The sequence below is a fragment of the Pseudochaenichthys georgianus genome, unplaced genomic scaffold (assembly GCF_902827115.2).
Source record: "Pseudochaenichthys georgianus unplaced genomic scaffold, fPseGeo1.2 scaffold_1670_arrow_ctg1, whole genome shotgun sequence".
In the NCBI taxonomy this organism is placed as follows: Eukaryota; Metazoa; Chordata; class Actinopteri; order Perciformes; family Channichthyidae; genus Pseudochaenichthys; species Pseudochaenichthys georgianus.
Genome location: NW_027262473.1, coordinates 7261 through 29306, shown reverse-complemented (window position 1 = coordinate 29306; position 22046 = coordinate 7261). Strand labels below are relative to the sequence as shown.

The 22046-nt window shown below is 43.8% G+C and overlaps 1 pseudogene; it reads left to right on the top strand.

Moving 5' to 3' along the window:
* Positions 1-2930: 2930 nt before the first annotated feature.
* On the top strand, positions 2931-15992 carry LOC117441310 (rap1 GTPase-activating protein 2-like; annotated as a pseudogene).
* The last annotated feature ends 6054 nt before the right edge of the window (positions 15993-22046 follow it).

Genomic DNA, 22046 nt, shown 5'->3' with positions numbered 1-22046 from the left:
TGTTCAACATGTGAGCAGTAGAAAGTACAGGTATTTGTGTTCAACATGTAAGAAGTAGAAAGTACAGGTATTTGTGTTCACATGAGAGAAGTAGAAAGTACAGGTATTTGAGTTCAACATGTAAGAAGTAGAAAGTACAGGTATTTGAGTTCAACATGTAAGAAGTAGAAAGTACAGGTATTTGAGTTCAACATGTGAGAAGTAGAAAGTACAGGTATTTGAGTTCAACATGAGAGAAGTAGAAAGTACAGGTATTTGAGTTCAACATGTAAGATGTAGAAAGTACAGGTATTTGGGTTCAACATGAGAGAAGTAGAAAGTACAGGTATTTGAGTTCAACATGTAAGAAGTAGAAAGTACAGGTATTTGAGTTCAACATGTGAGAAGTAGAAAGTACAGGTATTTGTGTTCAACATGTAAGAAGTAGAAAGTACAGGTATTTGTGTTCAACATGAGAGAAGTAGAAAGTACAGGTATTTGAGTTCAACATGTAAGAAGTAGAAAGTACAGGTATTTGAGTTCAACATGAGAGAAGTAGAAAGTACAAGTATTTGGGTTCAACATGTAAGAAGTAGAAAGTACAGGTATTTGTGTTCAACATGTAAGAAGTAGAAAGTACAGGTATTTGAGTTCAACATGTGAGAAGTAGAAAGTACAGGTATTTGTGTTCAACATGTAAGAAGTAGAAAGTACATGTATTTGTGTTCAACATGAGAGAAGTAGAAAGTACAGGTATTTGTGTTCAACATGTAAGAAGTAGAAAGTACAGGTATTTGTGTTCAACATGAGAGAAGTAGAAAGTACAGGTATTTGAGTTCAACATGTAAGAAGTAGAAAGTACAGGTATTTGGGTTCAACATGTAAGAAGTAGAAAGTACACGTATTTGAGTTCAACATGTAAGAAGTAGAAAGTACAAGTATTTGAGTTCAACTTGAGAGAAGTAGAAAGTACAGGTATTTGGGTTCAACATGTAAGAAGTAGAAGTACAGGTATTTGAGTTCAACATGTAAGAAGTAGAAAGTACAGGTATTTGAGTTCAACATGTGAGAAGTAGAAAGTACAGGTATTTGAGTTCAACATGTAAGAAGTAGAAAGTACAGGTATTTGAGTTCAACATGTAAGAAGTAGAAAGTACAAGTATTTGAGTTCAACATGAGAGAAGTAGAAAGTACAGGTATTTGAGTTCAACATGTAAGAAGTAGAAAGTACAGGTATTTGAGTTCAACATGAGAGAAGTAGAAAGTACAGGTATTTGAGTTCAACATGTGAGAAGTAGAAAGTACAGGTATTTGAGTTCAACATGTGAGAAGTAGAAAGTACAGGTATTTGTGTTCAACATGTAAGAAGTAGAAAGTACAGGTATTTGGGTTCAACATGTAAGAAGTAGAAAGTACAGGTATTTGGGTTCAACATGTAAGAAGTAGAAAGTACAGGTATTTGAGTTCAACATGTAAGAAGTAGAAAGTACAGGTATTTGAGTTCAACATGTGAGAAGTAGAAAGTACAGGTATTTGTGTTCAACATGTAAGAAGTAGAAAGTACAGGTATTTGGGTTCAACATGTAAGAAGTAGAAAGTACAGGTATTTGGGTTCAACATGTAAGAAGTAGAAAGTACAGGTATTTGAGTTCAACATGTAAGAAGTAGAAAGTACAGGTATTTGAGTTCAACATGTAAGAAGTAGAAAGTAAAGGTATTTGTGTTCAACATGTAAGAAGTAGAAAGTACAGGTATTTGGGTTCAACATGTGAGAAGTAGAAAGTACAGGTATTTGTGTTCAACATGAGAGAAGTAGAAAGTACAGGTATTTGGGTTCAACATGTGAGAGGTAGAAAGTATAGGTATTTGTGTTCAACATGTGAGAAGTAGAAAGTACAGGTATTTGTGTTCAACATGTAAGAAGTAGAAAGTACAGGTATTTGTGTTCAACATGAGAGAAGTAGAAAGTACAGGTATTTGTGTTCAACATGTAAGAAGTAGAAAGTACAGGTATTTGTGTTCAACATGAGAGAAGTAGAAAGTACAGGTATTTGAGTTCAACATGTAAGAAGTAGAAAGTACAGGTATTTGAGTTCAACATGTAAGAAGTAGAAAGTACAGGTATTTGAGTTCAACATGTAAGAAGTAGAAAGTACAGGTATTTGAGTTCAACATGTAAGAAGTAGAAAGTACAGGTATTTGAGTTCAACATGTGAGAAGTAGAAAGTACAGGTATTTGTGTTCAACATGTAAGAAGTAGAAAGTACAGGTATTTGGGTTCAACATGTAAGAAGTAGAAAGTACAGGTATTTGAGTTCAACATGTAAGAAGTAGAAAGTACAGGTATTTGAGTTCAACATGAGAGAAGTAGAAAGTACAGGTATTTGAGTTCAACATGTGAGAAGTAGAAAGTACAGGTATTTGGGTTCAACATGTAAGATGTAGAAAGTACAGGTATTTGTGTTCAACATGTAAGAAGTAGAAAGTACAGGTATTTGGGTTCAACATGTAAGAAGTAGAAAGTACAGGTATATGGGTTCAACATGTGAGAAGTAGAAAGTACAGGTATTTGAGTTCAACATGAGAGAAGTAGAAAGTACAGGTATTTGAGTTCAACATGTAAGAAGTAGAAAGTACAGGTATTTGGGTTCAACATGTGAGAAGTAGAAAGTACAAGTATTTGAGTTCAACATGTAAGAAGTAGAAAGTACAGGTATTTGTGTTCAACATGTAAGAAGTAGAAAGTACAGGTATTTGAGTTCAACATGAGAGAAGTAGAAAGCACAGGTATTTGAGTTCAACATGTGAGTGAGAAGTAGAAAGTAAAAAGTGGTCAGAAAAATAAGTAGTGGAGAAAAGTACTGATCCCAGAAACATGTCCTTAAAGTAACGAAGTATTTGTACTCCACTACTTCCCCCTCTGGGCAGATATGAGTAGTTGTGTGCTGCAGCTGATGGTCTCTGTGACTCTGATGATGCTCTGCTCCTCTCTCAGCTGCTGTGTGAGGAGGCGGCCGCTCTGCGCTTCAGCCCCGTCCTCTACCCCAAGGTCAGGAAACATCTGTGGATTCAGCTTCCTATAAAGTCCAGTCAAACCGTTCTGAATCATCCTGAGCGAAGAAGTGATGAGCTGGAGATGTGTCTATCAAATGTGTTCTTAAATGTGTGTGTGTGTGTGTGTGTGTGTGTGTGTGTGTGTGTGTGTCCACGCGTGTGTGTGGGTGTGTGTGTGTCTGTGCGTGTGTGTCTCTGTGTGTGTGTGTGTGTGTGTGTGTGTGTGTGTGTGTGTGTGTGTGTGTGTGTGTGTGTGTGTGTGTGTGTTGTGTGTGTGTGTGTGTGTGTGTGTGTGTGTGTGTGTGTGTGTGTGTGCAGGCCTCCCAGCTGATAGTAAACTTTGATGAACACGAGGTCAAGAACACCTTCAAGTTTGGAATCATTTACCAGAGGTTTGGACAGGTGAGAGCTCTCTGTTTCTCTCACATCCTACATTTTACATTTATTTCCCATTCCTTACGCACTTCATGTTTATATAAAATCCTGCTTTTGTTCCTGTACATTTGTATTTTTCAACATGTATATTTTCTGCTTTTTTAACGCTATTTTATTTCTATTTGAGAAGTTTACATTTTGATAGTTTATTTCTAGTCTTTTCATTTTTCTAACGTCGATGTGTTTTGATGCTGCAACGCAAACATGTCCCACATCGGGATCAATACAGTATGTGGGTGGAACCTCCTCTTCCTGCACACACACATTCAATCAGATTATAATGTGTGTGTGTGTGTGTGTCTCTGTGTGTGTGTTTGTGTGTGTGTGTGTGTGTGTGTGTGTGTGTGTGTGTGTGTGTGTGTGTGTGTGTGTGTGTGTGTGTGTGTTCTTCAGGTGTCTGAGGAGGAGCTGTTCAGGAACAACGAGGAGACGCCGGCGTTCTCTGAGTTCTTGTCTCTGCTCGGAGACACCGTGGAGCTGCAGGACTTCAAGGGGTGAGGCGTCCTGTTTTATCATCTGAGTGACACACAGGAAACACTGCAGCGCGTCAGTACACTGTAGTTTAATAAATAATAAATAAGGGTAATACTTATTTTCTATTATCCTTCAATCAATCAATGTTTATTTATAGCCCAATATCACAAATGTTACATTTGTCTCAGTGTCTTCACAGTTTGTACAGAATATCAGTATGACAATATGACACCCTCTGTCCTCAGACCCTCTGTCCTCAGACCCTCTGTCCTTAGACCCTCTGTCCTCAGACCCTCTGTCCTTAGACCCTCTGTCCTCAGACCCTCTGTCCTCAGACCCTCTGTCCTCAGACCCTCTGTCCTTACACCCTCTGTCCTCAGACCCTCTGTCCTCAGACCCTCTGTCCTTAGACCCTCTGTCCTCAGACCCTCTGTCCTTAGACCCTCTGTCCTCAGACCCTCTGTCCTCAGACCCTCTGTCCTCAGACCCTCTGTCCTTACACCCTCTGTCCTCAGACCCTCTGTCCTTTGACCCTCTGTCCTCAGACCCTCTGTCCTTAGACCCTCTGTCCTCAGACCCTCACATCGTACAAGGAAACACTTCCGGAGAAACCCCACAGTTTAAGGGAACATGGGAGAAACCTCAGGAGAGCAACAGAGGAGGGATCCTCTCCAGGACTGACAGACTGCAATAGATGCCGTGTGTGAATCCAAGAGATAACACATTTTACAGCTTATAGACCGAATGTTAGGAAATGCATGTGTCTGTAATAAGAAGATGAATCCTCAAGGATGTCAGCAATGTTGTGGGAGCCATCAGGGAAGTAGTATGTTGAGAGTCTGGCAGGACCGCAGAGACAGGTTCAGCCACGACTCGAAGTCCAGGACACAGATCCAGTGCTCAGGATAGAGGATCCAGGACACACGACCACAGCAACAGGATCAGCCTCGACTCAGGATCCCGGCGTAGAGATGGACACAACAAAGAGATTTGGGGGAAGCTGGGTTAATCGGAACATGAGAGTACACAGGTACAGACAGACAGACAGACGGATTAAGGTGCCCCCCCAACAGTCTAAGCCTATAGCAGCTAAACTAACGCGTCTACATACATGCACTCCCTTAGGATAGGCTGAGGGGAAAGGTAGCAAGTAAGAAGTAGGAAACAGTGAGAGGTCCCCACTGGAACCTGAGTTGGTGAGAGGTGAGGAGTGGGTCTGTGGCTACGTTCCACACTCCCCGGCCGGGCTAGGCCTCTCTGCAACCCGTTACCCTCTAAGAACCTCGAGAGGTCAGAGAGGGGAAAGGTTTGGATAAAGGTTTAAATATAAGATCTAAGTTTTCAGGATTTAAGTGAAAGAGTAAGAACTAAAATGTATAGGTGAAGAGGCACAACGTATCTACGTCAATGCACTCTTATTAGATTATTTTATTTGATCACTATAAGCTTTATCAAAAAGGAAGGTCTTAAGCGCACTCTTAGAAACGGATAGGGTGTCTGCCGCCCGAACACAAACTGGAAGCTGATTCCACAAATGTGGAGCTTGATAAGAAAAGGCTCTGGCTCCCATTGTACTTTTAGAGACTCTAGGAACAACCAACAACCCTGCATTCTTGGAACGCAATGCCCTAGTAGGCCAGTAGGGTATAATGAGTTCTTTAAGGTAAGATGGCGCCTGCCCATTAAGGGCTTTGTAGGCGAGAAGAAGAATTTTAAATGCTATCCTGTGTTCTATAGGGAGCCAGTGTAAGGCAGCCAGAACAGGAGTCATGTGGTCCCTTCTCCTAACTCTGGTTAGTACACGAGCCGCAGCATTTTGAATCAGCTGAAGCCACTTGACTGACTTCTTGGTACTCCCTGATAATAAAGAGTTACAATAATCCAGCCTGGAAGTAACAAATGCATGGACTAGTTTCTCTGCATCGCTTTGAGGCAAGATATGCCTGATTTTTGCAATGTTACGTAGATGGAAGTAGGCGGTCCTTGAGATTGATTTTATGTGGGCGTTAAAGGATAAATCCTGATCAAATATAACACCAAGATTCCTTACAGTCTCACTGGAGGCCAAATTAATGCCATCCATAGTTAGTATATCTTTAGATAATTTGTTTCGTAGATTCTTCGGGCCGAGTACAATAACTTCAGTTTTGGTCGTGTTTAACATCAAAAAGTTTAAGCTCATCCACGTTTTTAAGTCCTTGAGGCAGTCTTGAATTTTATTTAGATGATTAATTTCATCAGGCTTGATTGATAAATATAGTTGAGTATCATCCGCATAACAATGGAAGTTTACAGAATGATTCCTTATAATATTGCCTAACGGAAGCATATATAATGTGAACAAAATAGGTCCGAGCACTGAGCCCTGTGGCACTCCATGGCTAACTTTGGTTTGCGTGGAAGATTCATCGTTAACACGTACAAACTGAGAGCGTTCAGATAGATAGGACCTAAACCAGCCTAAAGCAGTTCCCTGTATGCCAACTAAGTGCTCTAGTCTTTGCAATAGGATGTCATGGTCGATAGTATCAAATGCAGCACTGAGATCGAGCAAAACAAGAATAGAGACAAGTCCCTTGTCTGAGGCTATTAGAATATCATTTGTGACTTTAACCAGAGCTGTCTCTGTGCTATGATGTGTTCTAAAGCCAGACTGAAAATCTTCAAATAAATCATTGTTTTTTAAGTAATCACACAACTGTTTTGCGACCGCTTTCTCAAGAATCTCTGAGAGGAACGGAAGATTAGAAATAGGTCTATAGTTGGCTAAAACCTCTGGATCGAGGTTGTGCTTTTTAAGAAGCGGTTTTATCACTGCTACTTTGAATGATTGTGGAACATAGCCTGATAATAAAGACATATTCATAATATTTAATAAAGAAGTGCTAATTAATGGAGAAACTTCCTTCAACAGCTTAGTTGGAATTGGGTCTAACATGCACGTTGATGGTTTAGAAGAGAGAATCATTGAATGTAATTGTTCAAGGCTTATGGCTGAAAAGCATTCTAGTTTACTATCTAGTGTAATATTAGAACTTACGTTTCCGGGAGCTGTTGATAACACTATACTGGTCGAAGGCAAGAGGTCATTCATTTTGTTTCTAAGAGTAACAATTTTATCGTTAAAAAAGCACATAAAATCATTGCTACTGAGTGCTAAGGGAATAGAAGGCTCAATCGAGCTGTGGCTCTCTGTCAGCCTGGCTACAGTGCTGAAAAGACATCTTGCATTATTCTTATTCTCATCTATTAATGAAGAGTAGTAGGCTGCTCTCGCTTTACGCAGTGCTTTCTTATATTCATTGAGAGTAATATGCCAAATTAAACGAGATTCTTCAAGTTTAGTGGAACGCCATATCCTTTCAAGTTGTCTCGACTTTTGCTTTATTCTGCGGGTTTCGGCATTATGCCATGGAGCTAATCTATGTTGTTTTATTTTCTTCTTTTTCAAAGGAGCAACAGAGTGTAATTTTATTCGCAGTGCATCTGTAGCACTATCAACAACAAATACTTTCCTATTATACTTAAGTACATGTTTCTGGTATCAGTACTTTACTCCACTACTTATTTTACTGACCACTTTTTACTTTGACTTCTTACATGTTGAACACAAATACCTGTACTTTCTACTTCTTACATGTTGAACTCAAATACCTGTACTTTCTACTTCTCACATGTTGAACCCAAATACCTGTACTTTCTACTTCTCACATGTTGAACACAAATACCTGTACTTTCTACTTCTTACATGTTGAACTCAAATACCTGTACTTTCTACTTCTTACATGTTGAACTCAAATACCTGTACTTTCTACTTCTTACATGTTGAACTCAAATACCTGTACTTTCTACTTCTCACATGTTGAACTCAAATACCTGTACTTTCTACTTCTTACATGTTGAACACAAATACCTGTACTTTCTACTTCTTACATGTTGAACACAAATACCTGTACTTTCTACTTCTTACATGTTGAACCCAAATACCTGTACTTTCTACTTCTTACATGTTGAACCCAAATACCTGTACTTTCTACTTCTTACATGTTGAACTCAAATACCTGTACTTTCTACTTCTTACATGTTGAACTAAAATACCTGTACTTTCTACTTCTTACATGTTGAACTCAAATACCTGTACTTTCTACTTCTCACATGTTGAACTCAAATACCTGTACTTTCTACTTCTCACATGTTGAACTCAAATACCTGTACTTTCTACTTCTTACATGTTGAACCCAAATACCTGTACTTTCTACTTCTTACATGTTGAACACAAACACCTGTACTTTCTACTTCTTACATGTTGAACTCAAATACCTGTACTTTCTACTTCTTACATGTTGAACTCAAATACCTGTACTTTCTACTTCTCACATGTTGAACCCAAATACCTGTACTTTCTACTTCTCACATGTTGAACTCAAATACCTGTACTTTCTACTTCTTACATGTTGAACTCAAATACCTGTACTTTCTACTTCTTACATGTTGAACCCAAATACCTGTACTTTCTACTTCTTACATGTTGAACACAAACACCTGTACTTTCTACTTCTCACATGTTGAACCCAAATACCTGTACTTTCTACTTCTCACATGTTGAACTCAAATACCTGTACTTTCTACTTCTTACATGTTGAACTCAAATACCTGTACTTTCTACTTCTTACATGTTGAACCCAAATACCTGTACTTTCTACTTCTTACATGTTGAACTCAAATACCTGTACTTTCTACTTCTTACATGTTGAACCCAAATACCTGTACTTTCTACTTCTTACATGTTGAACACAAACACCTGTACTTTCTACTTCTCACATGTTGAACCCAAATACCTGTACTTTCTACTTCTTACATGTTGAACCCAAATACCTGTACTTTCTACTTCTCTCATGTTGAACTCAAATACCTGTACTTTCTACTTCTTACATGTTGAACTCAAATACCTGTACTTTCTACTTCTTACATGTTGAACTCAAATACCTGTACTTTCTACTTCTTACATGTTGAACTCAAATACCTGTACTTTCTACTTCTTACATGTTGAACACATATACCTGTACTTTCTACTTCTTACATGTTGAACTGAAATACCTGTACTTTCTACTTCTCACATGTTGAACCCAAATACCTCTACTTTCTACTTCTTACATGTTGAACTCAAATACCTGTACTTTCTACTTCTTACATGTTGAACTCAAATACCTGTACTTTCTACTTCTTACATGTTGAACCCAAATACCTCTACTTTCTACTTCTTACATGTTGAACTCAAATACCTGTACTTTCTACTTCTTACATGTTGAACTCAAATACCTGTACTTTCTACTTCTTACATGTTGAACCCAAATACCTGTACTTTCTACTTCTTACATGTTAAACTCAAATACCTGTACTTTCTACTTCTCTCATGTTGAACTCAAATACCTGTACTTTCTACTTCTTACATGTTGAACCCAAATACCTGTACTTTCTACTTCTTACATGTTGAACCCAAATACCTCTACTTTCTACTTCTTACATGTTGAACCCAAATACCTGTACTTTCTACTTCTTACATGTTGAACTCAAATACCTGTACTTTCTACTTCTTACATGTTGAACTCAAATACCTGTACTTTCTACTTCTCACATGTTGAACCCAAATACCTGTACTTTCTACTTCTCACATGTTGAACTCAAATACCTGTACTTTCTACTTCTTACATGTTGAACTCAAATACCTGTACTTTCTACTTCTTACATGTTGAACCCAAATACCTGTACTTTCTACTTCTTACATGTTGAACACAAACACCTGTACTTTCTACTTCTCACATGTTGAACCCAAATACCTGTACTTTCTACTTCTCACATGTTGAACTCAAATACCTGTACTTTCTACTTCTTACATGTTGAACTCAAATACCTGTACTTTCTACTTCTTACATGTTGAACCCAAATACCTGTACTTTCTACTTCTTACATGTTGAACTCAAATACCTGTACTTTCTACTTCTTACATGTTGAACCCAAATACCTGTACTTTCTACTTCTTACATGTTGAACACAAACACCTGTACTTTCTACTTCTCACATGTTGAACCCAAATACCTGTACTTTCTACTTCTTACATGTTGAACCCAAATACCTGTACTTTCTACTTCTCTCATGTTGAACTCAAATACCTGTACTTTCTACTTCTTACATGTTGAACTCAAATACCTGTACTTTCTACTTCTTACATGTTGAACTCAAATACCTGTACTTTCTACTTCTTACATGTTGAACTCAAATACCTGTACTTTCTACTTCTTACATGTTGAACTCAAATACCTGTACTTTCTACTTCTTACATGTTGAACACATATACCTGTACTTTCTACTTCTTACATGTTGAACTGAAATACCTGTACTTTCTACTTCTCACATGTTGAACCCAAATACCTCTACTTTCTACTTCTTACATGTTGAACTCAAATACCTGTACTTTCTACTTCTTACATGTTGAACTCAAATACCTGTACTTTCTACTTCTTACATGTTGAACCCAAATACCTCTACTTTCTACTTCTTACATGTTGAACTCAAATACCTGTACTTTCTACTTCTTACATGTTGAACTCAAATACCTGTACTTTCTACTTCTTACATGTTGAACCCAAATACCTGTACTTTCTACTTCTTACATGTTAAACTCAAATACCTGTACTTTCTACTTCTCTCATGTTGAACTCAAATACCTGTACTTTCTACTTCTTACATGTTGAACCCAAATACCTGTACTTTCTACTTCTTACATGTTGAACCCAAATACCTCTACTTTCTACTTCTTATATGTTGAACTCAAATACCTGTACTTTCTACTTCTCTCATGTTGAACTCAAATACCTGTACTTTCTACTTCTCTCATGTTGAACTCAAATACCTGTACTTTCTACTTCTCACATGTTGAACCCAAATACCTGTACTTTCTACTTCTTACATATTGAACTCAAATACCTGTACTTTCTACTTCTTACATGTTGAACTCAAATACCTGTACTTTCTACTTCTTACATGTTGAACTCAAATACTCAAAGAAGTTTAGTCAGTACTAAACAGTAAACACGAGTATCTGTACTTCTACTTGAGTAAAGGATGTGTGTACTTAGCGTCTCTACATGCGTGTGTCCTGCAGGTTTCGGGGGGGTCTGGACGTGTCCCACGGACAGACGGGGTCCCAGTCGGTTTACAGCGTCCACAGGGAGCAGGAGATCATGTTCCACGTCTCCACCAAGCTGCCGTTCATCGAGGGCGACGCTCAGCAGGTAGCGGCCGCTCCGTGGCGTTTAGTTACGAGCAGTGTTGGGACGCTTACTTTTAAAATGTAATAGGTTACAGATTACTAAGTGGTGGGGGATCATCGATACAGCATAGTAGAGCGATAGATACTTTGCGTGGCGATATTGTATCGATACACGGACGCCAAGTATCGATATTTTATTATATAAACTTTTTATATTTTTTATATTAACTGTAGCATATCCCTCCGAAAGATAGTCGTATATAAAACAGGAAGTTAAGACATGAACTCTTTTGAGGTTCAAAGAACACACATTGGGTTGTTTACATAAATTATTCATATTGTTTTACATGTTTTCACCAGGAAGGGGAGACGGACATGACGCATGTGATCTGCAGTATCGCAATATATCGCATCGCAATACTTAGTATATCGTAGAATCGCAATCCTATCGTATCATGGCTTAAGTATCGCGACAGTACGGCATCGTGCGGAGCCCGACTAGTTACCTGTTTACATGTAATACATAATGTAACTTTTTGATTACTTCATTTCAACTTATTACAAAGCTGAAAGGTCCTAAACAATTCTCAACACTGATTTCTGTCAAAACTTTATTAAAAGTTCTTCAATATAACTTGAATTAAGATTTAAATGTTTTGATTTACAACGAAGTGCAATGAGCGATCAGAAGTATGCAGGTCCAAAGAACCCTGAAGGACACCTGACCCTGACCTCTAACACCCTGACCTCTACCACCCTGACCTCTAACACCCTGACCTCTACCACTCTGACCTCTAACACCCTGACCTCTAACACCCTGACCTCTAACACCCTGACCTCTAACACTGACCTCTAACACCCTGACCTCTAACACCCTGACCTCTAACACCCTGACCTCTAACACTGACCTCTGACCCTGACCTCTAACACTGACCTCTAACACCCTGACCTCTGACACCCTGACCTCTAACACCCTGACCTCTGACACCCTGACCTCTGACACCCTGACCTCTAACACTGACCTCTAACACCCTGACCTCTAACACCCTGACCTCTAACACCCTGACCTCTAACACCCTGACCTCTACCTGACCTCTAACACCCTGACCTCTAACACCCTGACCTCTACCTGACCTCTAACACCCTGACCTCTAACACCCTGACCTCTAACACCCTGACCTCTACCTGACCTCTAACACCCTGACCTCTAACACCCTGACCTCTAACACCCTGACCTCTGACCCTGACCTAACGGCGTGACATGAAGCTGCTTGCTCCCCTGGGGAGGAGACATCCCGTGTGGTTAGTGAGCTCCTCTGTGTCCTCTGTGTCCTCCGTGGCCTCCTGCAGCTGCAGAGGAAACGCCACATCGGGAACGACATCGTGGCGCTGGTGTTTCAGGAGGATGCCACGCCGTTCGTCCCCGACATGATCGCCTCCAACTTCCTGCACGCCTTCATCCTGGTGCAGCCCGAAGGAGAGAGTGACTCCTACAAGGTGAGGACATGTCTCTGAAGTGTCCTGCTCCAAACCCCAAACAGGTCCTTGTAGCCCCCCCTCTCTCTTCCAGCTGTTACTAAGGACATGTCTCTGAAGTGTCCTGCTCCAAACCCCAAACAGGTCCTTGTAGCCCCCCCCCTCTCTTCCAGCTGTTACTAAGGACATGTCTCTGAAGTGTCCTGCTCCAAACCCCAAACAGGTCCTTGTAGCCCCCCCCCTCTCTTCCAGCTGATACTAAGGACATGTCTCTGAAGTGTCCTGCTCCAAACCCCAAACAGGTCCTTGTAGCCCCCCCCCTCTCTTCCAGCTGTTACTAAGGACATGACTCTGAAGTGTCCTGCTCCAAACCCCAACAGGTCCTTGTAGCCCCCCCCCCTCTCTTCCAGCTGTTACTAAGGACATGTCTCTGAAGTGTCCTGCTCCAAACCCCAAACAGGTCCTTGTACCCCCCCCCCTCTCTTCCAGCTGTTACTAAGGACATGACTCTGAAGTGTCCTGCTCCAAACCCCAAACAGGTCCTTGTACCCCCCCCCCTCTCTTCCAGCTGTTACTAAGGACATGTCTCTGAAGTGTCCTGCTCCAAACCCCAACAGATCCTTGTAGCCCCCCCCCCTCTCTTCCAGCTGTTACTAAGGACATGTCTCTGAAGTGTCCTGCTCCAAACCCCAACAGATCCTTGTAGCCCCCCCCCTCTCTTCCAGCTGTTACTAAGGACATGACTCTGAAGTGTCCTGCTCCAAGCCCCAAACAGATCCTTGTAGCCCCCCCCCCTCTCTTCCAGCTGTTACTAAGGACATGACTCTGAAGTGTCCTGCTCCAAACCCCAAACAGGTCCTTGTAGCCCCCCCCCCCCTCTCTTCCAGCTGTTACTAAGGACATGACTCTGAAGTGTCCTGCTCCAAACCCCAAACAGGTCCTTGTAGCCCCCCCCCCCTCTCTTCCAGCTGTTACTAAGGACATGTCTCTGAAGTGTCCTGCTCCAAACCCCAAACAGGTCCTTGTAGCCCCCCCCCTCTCTTCCAGCTGTTACTAAGGACATGTCTCTGAAGTGTCCTGCTCCAAACCCCAAACAGGTCCTTGTAGCCCCCCCCCCTCTCTTCCAGCTGATACTAAGGACATGTCTCTGAAGTGTCCTGCTCCAAACCCCAAACAGGTCCTTGTAGCCCCCCCCCCCCCCCTCTCTTCCAGCTGTTACTAAGGACATGACTCTGAAGTGTCCTGCTCCAAACCCCAAACAGGTCCTTGTAGCCCCCCCCCTCTCTTCCAGCTGTTACTAAGGACATGTCTCTGAAGTGTCCTGCTCCAAACCCCAAACAGGTCCTTGTAGCCCCCCCCCTCTCTTCCAGCTGTTACTAAGGACATGTCTCTGAAGTGTCCTGCTCCAAACCCCAAACAGGTCCTTGTAGCCCCCCCTCTCTCTCTTCCAGCTGTTACTAAGGACATGTCTCTGAAGTGTCCTGCTCCTAACCCCAAACAGGTCCTTGTAGCCCCCCCCCCTCTCCCAGCTGTTACTAAGGACATGTCTCTGAAGTGTCCTGGAGCTGATGTGTCACTAAATCATGTTTTATTTCTGCTTGTTGTGATTGACAGGTGTCCGTCACGGCCCGAGAAGACGTTCCTCCGTTCGGCCCGCCCCTCCCGATTCCAGCTGTTTTTAAGAAGGTGAGGAAGAGGTCGTGACTCTGACTATGAATATATATATATATACATATATATATGTATATATATATACATATATGTATATATATATATGTATATATATATATATGTATATATATATATATATATACACATATATATAACATGTTATAACACACAGTGAACCTGGTGCTGTGTTCAGGGTCCGGAGTTCAGAGAGTTCCTGCTCACCAAACTCATCAACGCCGAGCTGGCCTGCTACAAGAGTGAGCGATTCGCCCGACTTGAGGTACACACACACACACACACACACACACACACACACACACACACACACACACACACACACACACACACACACACACACACACACACACACACACACACACACACACACACACACGACTTTCTGCAGAAATACACTCGTGCAAATACTGGAGAGGCTGCTGACTTCCCACTGGAATAAGAAGAACAGCTCAGAAAAAGTAGTTCAGTTGTTTAAAATTGTGTGTGTGTGTGTGTGTGTGTGTGTGTGTGTGTGTGTGTGTGTGTGTGTGTGTGTGTGTGTGTGTGTGTGTGTGTGTGTGTGTGTGTGTGTGTGTGTGTGTAGGAGCGTACGCGCGCCGCCCTGCTGGACAGCCTCCTGGAGGATCTGAACCGGCGCTCCCAGTGCATGCTGGGATTGGGTTCAGGTCTGGAGGAGGAGGGGCGATCTGAGAACGGACAAACACACGGAGGCCTGCTGGAGTCCATCAAGGTGTGTGTGTGTGTGTGTATGTGTATATGTGTGTGTGTGTGGGGGGGGGGGTGTGTGTGCGTGTGTGTGTTATATAATAATAATCCAGCAGCATTACAGGATTTATTTTAACCTTAATGTTGTTTTTCCCCTCCTATTGTATTTTATTCTACTAATTCAATTAAATATTAATACAGACATTTAATGAAACGGTCGAAAACTAAAATTAGTAGAAACTATTTATCCATTTATTTATTTTTTAAGATTCTGACTTTTTTCTCAAAATTCTGACTTTCTGTAATAAAATGAATAATATGATACATTGCCTCTCTCTCCTCCCACCAGAGGGCGATGCGAGGGCGGAGTGTCTCCATGGAAACGATGGCGAGGGGGGGGGGCTGGTCTGCCCACCAGCCTGAGTGGGGGGGTTCTGGCCGAGGTGAGAAAATAACAAAATTAATATTCTGTCCAGTTTCGGTTTCTGGAGGAAATTTACTTTTTCTCTCAAAATCCCAAAATTCTGAATATTTTTCAAATATCGGATTTTTTTCTCTCAAATTCTGACTTGTTTCTAAAAATCTAAAAATTCAGACTTTTCCAAAATGTACTGAGACAAACCAGTAGATAATATTACAATGGGGAGGAAACCTTTCTGTTATCCTGAAATGAAGATTCTTGGAATAAGACGGTCTTTAAGGGAGTTTATTCTTAAAGAAGGTAAATCCTAGAGTCAAGCAGTCTGGAGGTCTGCAGAGGGTCCGAGATCCACGAGGTCACACCAAGACTACAAGAGGAGGGTCTGAGGTCCACAAGTTCACACCTAGGATACAAGAGGAGGGTCTGAGATCCACAAGTTCACACCAAGACTACAAGAGGAGGGTCCGAGATCCACACGTTCACACCTAGACTACAAGAGGAGGGTCTGAGATCCACAAGTTCACACCTAGGATACAAGAGGAGGGTCTGAGGTCCACAAGTTCACACCTAGGATACAAGAGGAGGGTCCGAGATCCACAAGTTCACACCTAGACTACAAGAGGAGGGTCTGAGATCCACAAGTTCACACCTAGGATACAAGAGGAGGGTCTGAGATCCACAAGTTCACACCAAGACTACAAGAGGAGGGTCCGAGATCCACAAGTTCACACCAAGGATACAAGAGGAGGGTCTGAGATCCACAAGTTCACACCTAGGATACAAGAGGAGGGTCTGAGATCCACAAGTTCACACCTAGACTACAAGAGGAGGGTCCGAGATCCACAAGGTCACACCTAGGATACAAGAGGAGGGTCTGAGGTCCACAAGTTCACACCTAGGATACAAGAGAAGGGTCTGAGATCCACAAGTTCACACCTAGGATACAAGAGGAGGGTCCGAGATCCACAAGTTCACACCTAGGATACAAGAGGAGGGGCTGAGATCCACAAGTTCACACCTAGGATACAAGAGGAGGGTCTGAGATCCACAAGTTCACACCTAGGATACAAGAGGAGGGTCCGAGATCCACAAGTTCACACCTAGGATACAAGAGGAGGGTCTGAGATCCACACGTTCACACCAAGGATACAAGAGGAGGGTCCGAGATCCACAAGTTCACACCTAGGATACAAGAGGAGGGTCTGAGATCCACACGTTCACACCAAGGATACAAGAGGAGGGGCTGAGATCCACAAGTTCACACCTAGGATACAAGAGGAGGGTCTGAGATCCACAAGTTCACACCTAGGATACAAGAGGAGGGTCCGAGATCCACAAGTTCACACCTAGGATACAAGAGGAGGGTCTGAGATCCACACGTTCACACCAAGGATACAAGAGGAGGGGCTGAGATCCACAAGTTCACACCTAGACTACAAGAGGAGGGTCTGAGATCCACAAGTCCACACCTAGGATACAAGAGGAGGGTCCGAGATCCACAAGTTCACACCTAGGATACAAGAGGAGGGTCTGAGATCCACAATTCCACACCTAGGATACAAGAGGAGGGTCCGGGATCCACAAGTTCACACCTAGACTACAAGAGGAGGGTCTGAGATCCACAAGTCCACACCTAGACTACAAAAGGAGGGTCTGAGATCCACAAGTCCACACCTAGAATACAAGAGGAGGGTCTGAGATCCACAAGTCCACACCTAGGATACAAGAGGAGGGTCTGAGATCCACACGTTCACACCAAGGATACAAGAGGAGGGGCTGAGATCCACAAGTTCACACCTAGGATACAAGAGGAGGGTCTGAGATCCACAAGTTCACACCTAGGTTACAAGAGGAGGGTCTGAGATCCACAAGTCCACACCAAGGATACAAGAGGAGGGTCCGAGATCCACAAGTTCACACCTAGGATACAAGAGGAGGGTCTGAGATCCACACGTTCACACCAAGGATACAAGAGGAGGGGCTGAGATCCACAAGTTCACACCTAGGATACAAGAGGAGGGTCTGAGATCCACAAGTTCACACCTAGAATACAAGAGGAGGGTCTGAGATCCACAAGTCCACACCTAGGATACAAGAGGAGGGTCTGAGATCCACAAGTTCACACCAAGACTACAAGAGGAGGGTCCGAGATCCACACGTTCACACCTAGACTACAAGAGGAGGGTCTGAGATCCACAAGTTCACACCTAGGATACAAGAGGAGGGTCTGAGGTCCACAAGTTCACACCTAGGATACAAGAGGAGGGTCCGAGATCCACAAGTTCACACCTAGACTACAAGAGGAGGGTCTGAGATCCACAAGTTCACACCTAGGATACAAGAGGAGGGTCTGAGATCCACAAGTTCACACCAAGACTACAAGAGGAGGGTCCGAGATCCACAAGTTCACACCAAGGATACAAGAGGAGGGTCTGAGATCCACAAGTTCACACCTAGGATACAAGAGGAGGGTCTGAGATCCACAAGTTCACACCTAGACTACAAGAGGAGGGTCCGAGATCCACAAGGTCACACCTAGGATACAAGAGGAGGGTCTGAGGTCCACAAGTTCACACCTAGGATACAAGAGAAGGGTCTGAGATCCACAAGTTCACACCTAGGATACAAGAGGAGGGTCCGAGATCCACAAGTTCACACCTAGGATACAAGAGGAGGGGCTGAGATCCACAAGTTCACACCTAGGATACAAGAGGAGGGTCTGAGATCCACAAGTTCACACCTAGGATACAAGAGGAGGGTCCGAGATCCACAAGTTCACACCTAGGATACAAGAGGAGGGTCTGAGATCCACACGTTCACACCAAGGATACAAGAGGAGGGTCCGAGATCCACAAGTTCACACCTAGGATACAAGAGGAGGGTCTGAGATCCACACGTTCACACCAAGGATACAAGAGGAGGGTCTGAGATCCACAAGTTCACACCTAGGATACAAGAGGAGGGTCTGAGATCCACAAGTTCACACCTAGGATACAAGAGGAGGGTCCGAGATCCACAAGTTCACACCTAGGATACAAGAGGAGGGTCTGAGATCCACACGTTCACACCAAGGATACAAGAGGAGGGGCTGAGATCCACAAGTTCACACCTAGACTACAAGAGGAGGGTCTGAGATCCACAAGTCCACACCTAGGATACAAGAGGAGGGTCCGAGATCCACAAGTTCACACCTAGGATACAAGAGGAGGGTCTGAGATCCACAAGTCCACACCTAGGATACAAGAGGAGGGTCCGAGATCCACAAGTTCACACCTAGGATACAAGAGGAGGGTCTGAGATCCACAAGTCCACACCTAGGATACAAGAGGAGGGTCCGGGATCCACAAGTTCACACCTAGACAACAAGAGGAGGGTCTGAGATCCACAAGTCCACACCTAGACTACAAGAGGAGGGTCTGAGATCCACAAGTCCACACCTAGGATACAAGAGGAGGGTCCGAGATCTACAAGTTCACACCTAGACTACAAGAGGAGGGTCCGAGATCCACAAGTTCACACCTAGGATACAAGAGGAGGGTCTGAGATCCACAAGTTCACACCAAGACTACAAGAGGAGGGTCCGAGATCCACACGTTCACACCTAGACTACAAGAGGAGGGTCTGAGATCCACAAGTTCACACCTAGGATACAAGAGGAGGGTCTGAGGTCCACAAGTTCACACCTAGGATACAAGAGGAGGGTCCGAGATCCACAAGTTCACACCTAGACTACAAGAGGAGGGTCTGAGATCCACAAGTTCACACCTAGGATACAAGAGGAGGGTCTGAGATCCACAAGTTCACACCAAGACTACAAGAGGAGGGTCCGAGATCCACAAGTTCACACCAAGGATACAAGAGGAGGGTCTGAGATCCACAAGTTCACACCTAGGATACAAGAGGAGGGTCTGAGATCCACAAGTTCACACCTAGACTACAAGAGGAGGGTCCGAGATCCACAAGGTCACACCTAGGATACAAGAGGAGGGTCTGAGGTCCACAAGTTCACACCTAGGATACAAGAGAAGGGTCTGAGATCCACAAGTTCACACCTAGGATACAAGAGGAGGGTCCGAGATCCACAAGTTCACACCTAGGATACAAGAGGAGGGGCTGAGATCCACAAGTTCACACCTAGGATACAAGAGGAGGGTCTGAGATCCACAAGTTCACACCTAGGATACAAGAGGAGGGTCCGAGATCCACAAGTTCACACCTAGGATACAAGAGGAGGGTCTGAGATCCACACGTTCACACCAAGGATACAAGAGGAGGGTCCGAGATCCACAAGTTCACACCTAGGATACAAGAGGAGGGTCTGAGATCCACACATTCACACCAAGGATACAAGAGGAGGGGCTGAGATCCACAAGTTCACACCTAGGATACAAGAGGAGGGTCTGAGATCCACAAGTTCACACCTAGGATACAAGAGGAGGGTCCGAGATCCACAAGTTCACACCTAGGATACAAGAGGAGGGTCTGAGATCCACACGTTCACACCAAGGATACAAGAGGAGGGGCTGAGATCCACAAGTTCACACCTAGACTACAAGAGGAGGGTCTGAGATCCACAAGTTCACACCTAGACTACAAGAGGAGGGTCCGAGATCCACAAGGTCACACCTAGGATACAAGAGGAGGGTCTGAGGTCCACAAGTTCACACCTAGGATACAAGAGAAGGGTCTGAGATCCACAAGTTCACACCTAGGATACAAGAGGAGGGTCCGAGATCCACAAGTTCACACCTAGGATACAAGAGGAGGGGCTGAGATCCACAAGTTCACACCTAGGATACAAGAGGAGGGTCTGAGATCCACAAGTTCACACCTAGGATACAAGAGGAGGGTCCGAGATCCACAAGTTCACACCTAGGATACAAGAGGAGGGTCTGAGATCCACACGTTCACACCAAGGATACAAGAGGAGGGTCCGAGATCCACAAGTTCACACCTAGGATACAAGAGGAGGGTCTGAGATCCACACATTCACACCAAGGATACAAGAGGAGGGGCTGAGATCCACAAGTTCACACCTAGGATACAAGAGGAGGGTCTGAGATCCACAAGTTCACACCTAGGATACAAGAGGAGGGTCCGAGATCCACAAGTTCACACCTAGGATACAAGAGGAGGGTCTGAGATCCACACGTTCACACCAAGGATACAAGAGGAGGGGCTGAGATCCACAAGTTCACACCTAGACTACAAGAGGAGGGTCTGAGATCCACAAGTCCACACCTAGGATACAAGAGGAGGGTCCGAGATCCACAAGTTCACACCTAGGATACAAGAGGAGGGTCTGAGATCCACAAGTCCACACCTAGGATACAAGAGGAGGGTCCGAGATCCACAAGTTCACACCTAGGATACAAGAGGAGGGTCTGAGATCCACAAGTCCACACCTAGGATACAAGAGGAGGGTCCGGGATCCACAAGTTCACACCTAGACTACAAGAGGAGGGTCTGAGATCCACAAGTCCACACCTAGACTACAAGAGGAGGGTCTGAGATCCACAAGTCCACACCTAGAATACAAGAGGAGGGTCTGAGATCCACAAGTCCACACCTAGGATACAAGAGGAGGGTCCGAGATCCACAAGTTCACACCTAGACTACAAGAGGAGGGTCTGAGATCCACAAGTCCACACCTAGACTACAAGAGGAGGGTCTGAGATCCACGAGTTCACACCTAGGATACAAGAGGAGGGTCTGAGATCCACAAGTCCACACCTAGACTACAAGAGGAGGGTCTGAGATCCACAAGTTCACACCTAGACTACAAGAGGAGGGTCCGAGATCCACAAGTCCACACCTAGGATACAAGAGGAGGGTCCGAGATCCACAAGTTCACACCTAGACTACAAGAGGAGGGTCTGAGATCCACAAGTCCACACCTAGGATACAAGAGGAGGGTCCGAGATCTACAAGTTCACACCTAGACTACAAGAGGAGGGTCCGAGATCCACAAGTTCACACCTAGGATACAAGAGGAGGGTCTGAGATCCACAAGTTCACACCTAGGATACAAGAGGAGGGTCTGAAATCCACAAGTTCACACCTAGACTACAAGAGGAGGGTCCGAGATCCACAAGTTCACACCTAGACTACAAGAGGAGGGTCTGAGATCCACAAGTTCACACCTAGGATACAAGAGGAGGGTCCGAGATCCACAAGTTCACACCTAGGATACAAGAGGAGGGTCCGAGATCCACAAGTTCACACCTAGGATACAAGAGGAGGGTCCGAGATCCACAAGTTCACACCTAGGATACAAGAGGAGGGTCCGAGATCCACAAGTTCACACCTAGGATACAAGAGGAGGGTCCGAGATCCACAAGTTCACACCTAGGATACAAGAGGAGGGTCCGAGATCCACAAGTTCACACCTAGGATACAAGAGGAGGGTCCGAGATCCACAAGTTCACACCTAGGATACAAGAGGAGGGTCCGAGATCCACAAGTTCACACCTAGGATACAAGAGGAGGGTCTGAGATCCACAAGTTCACACCTAGACTACAAGAGGAGGGTCCGAGATCCAC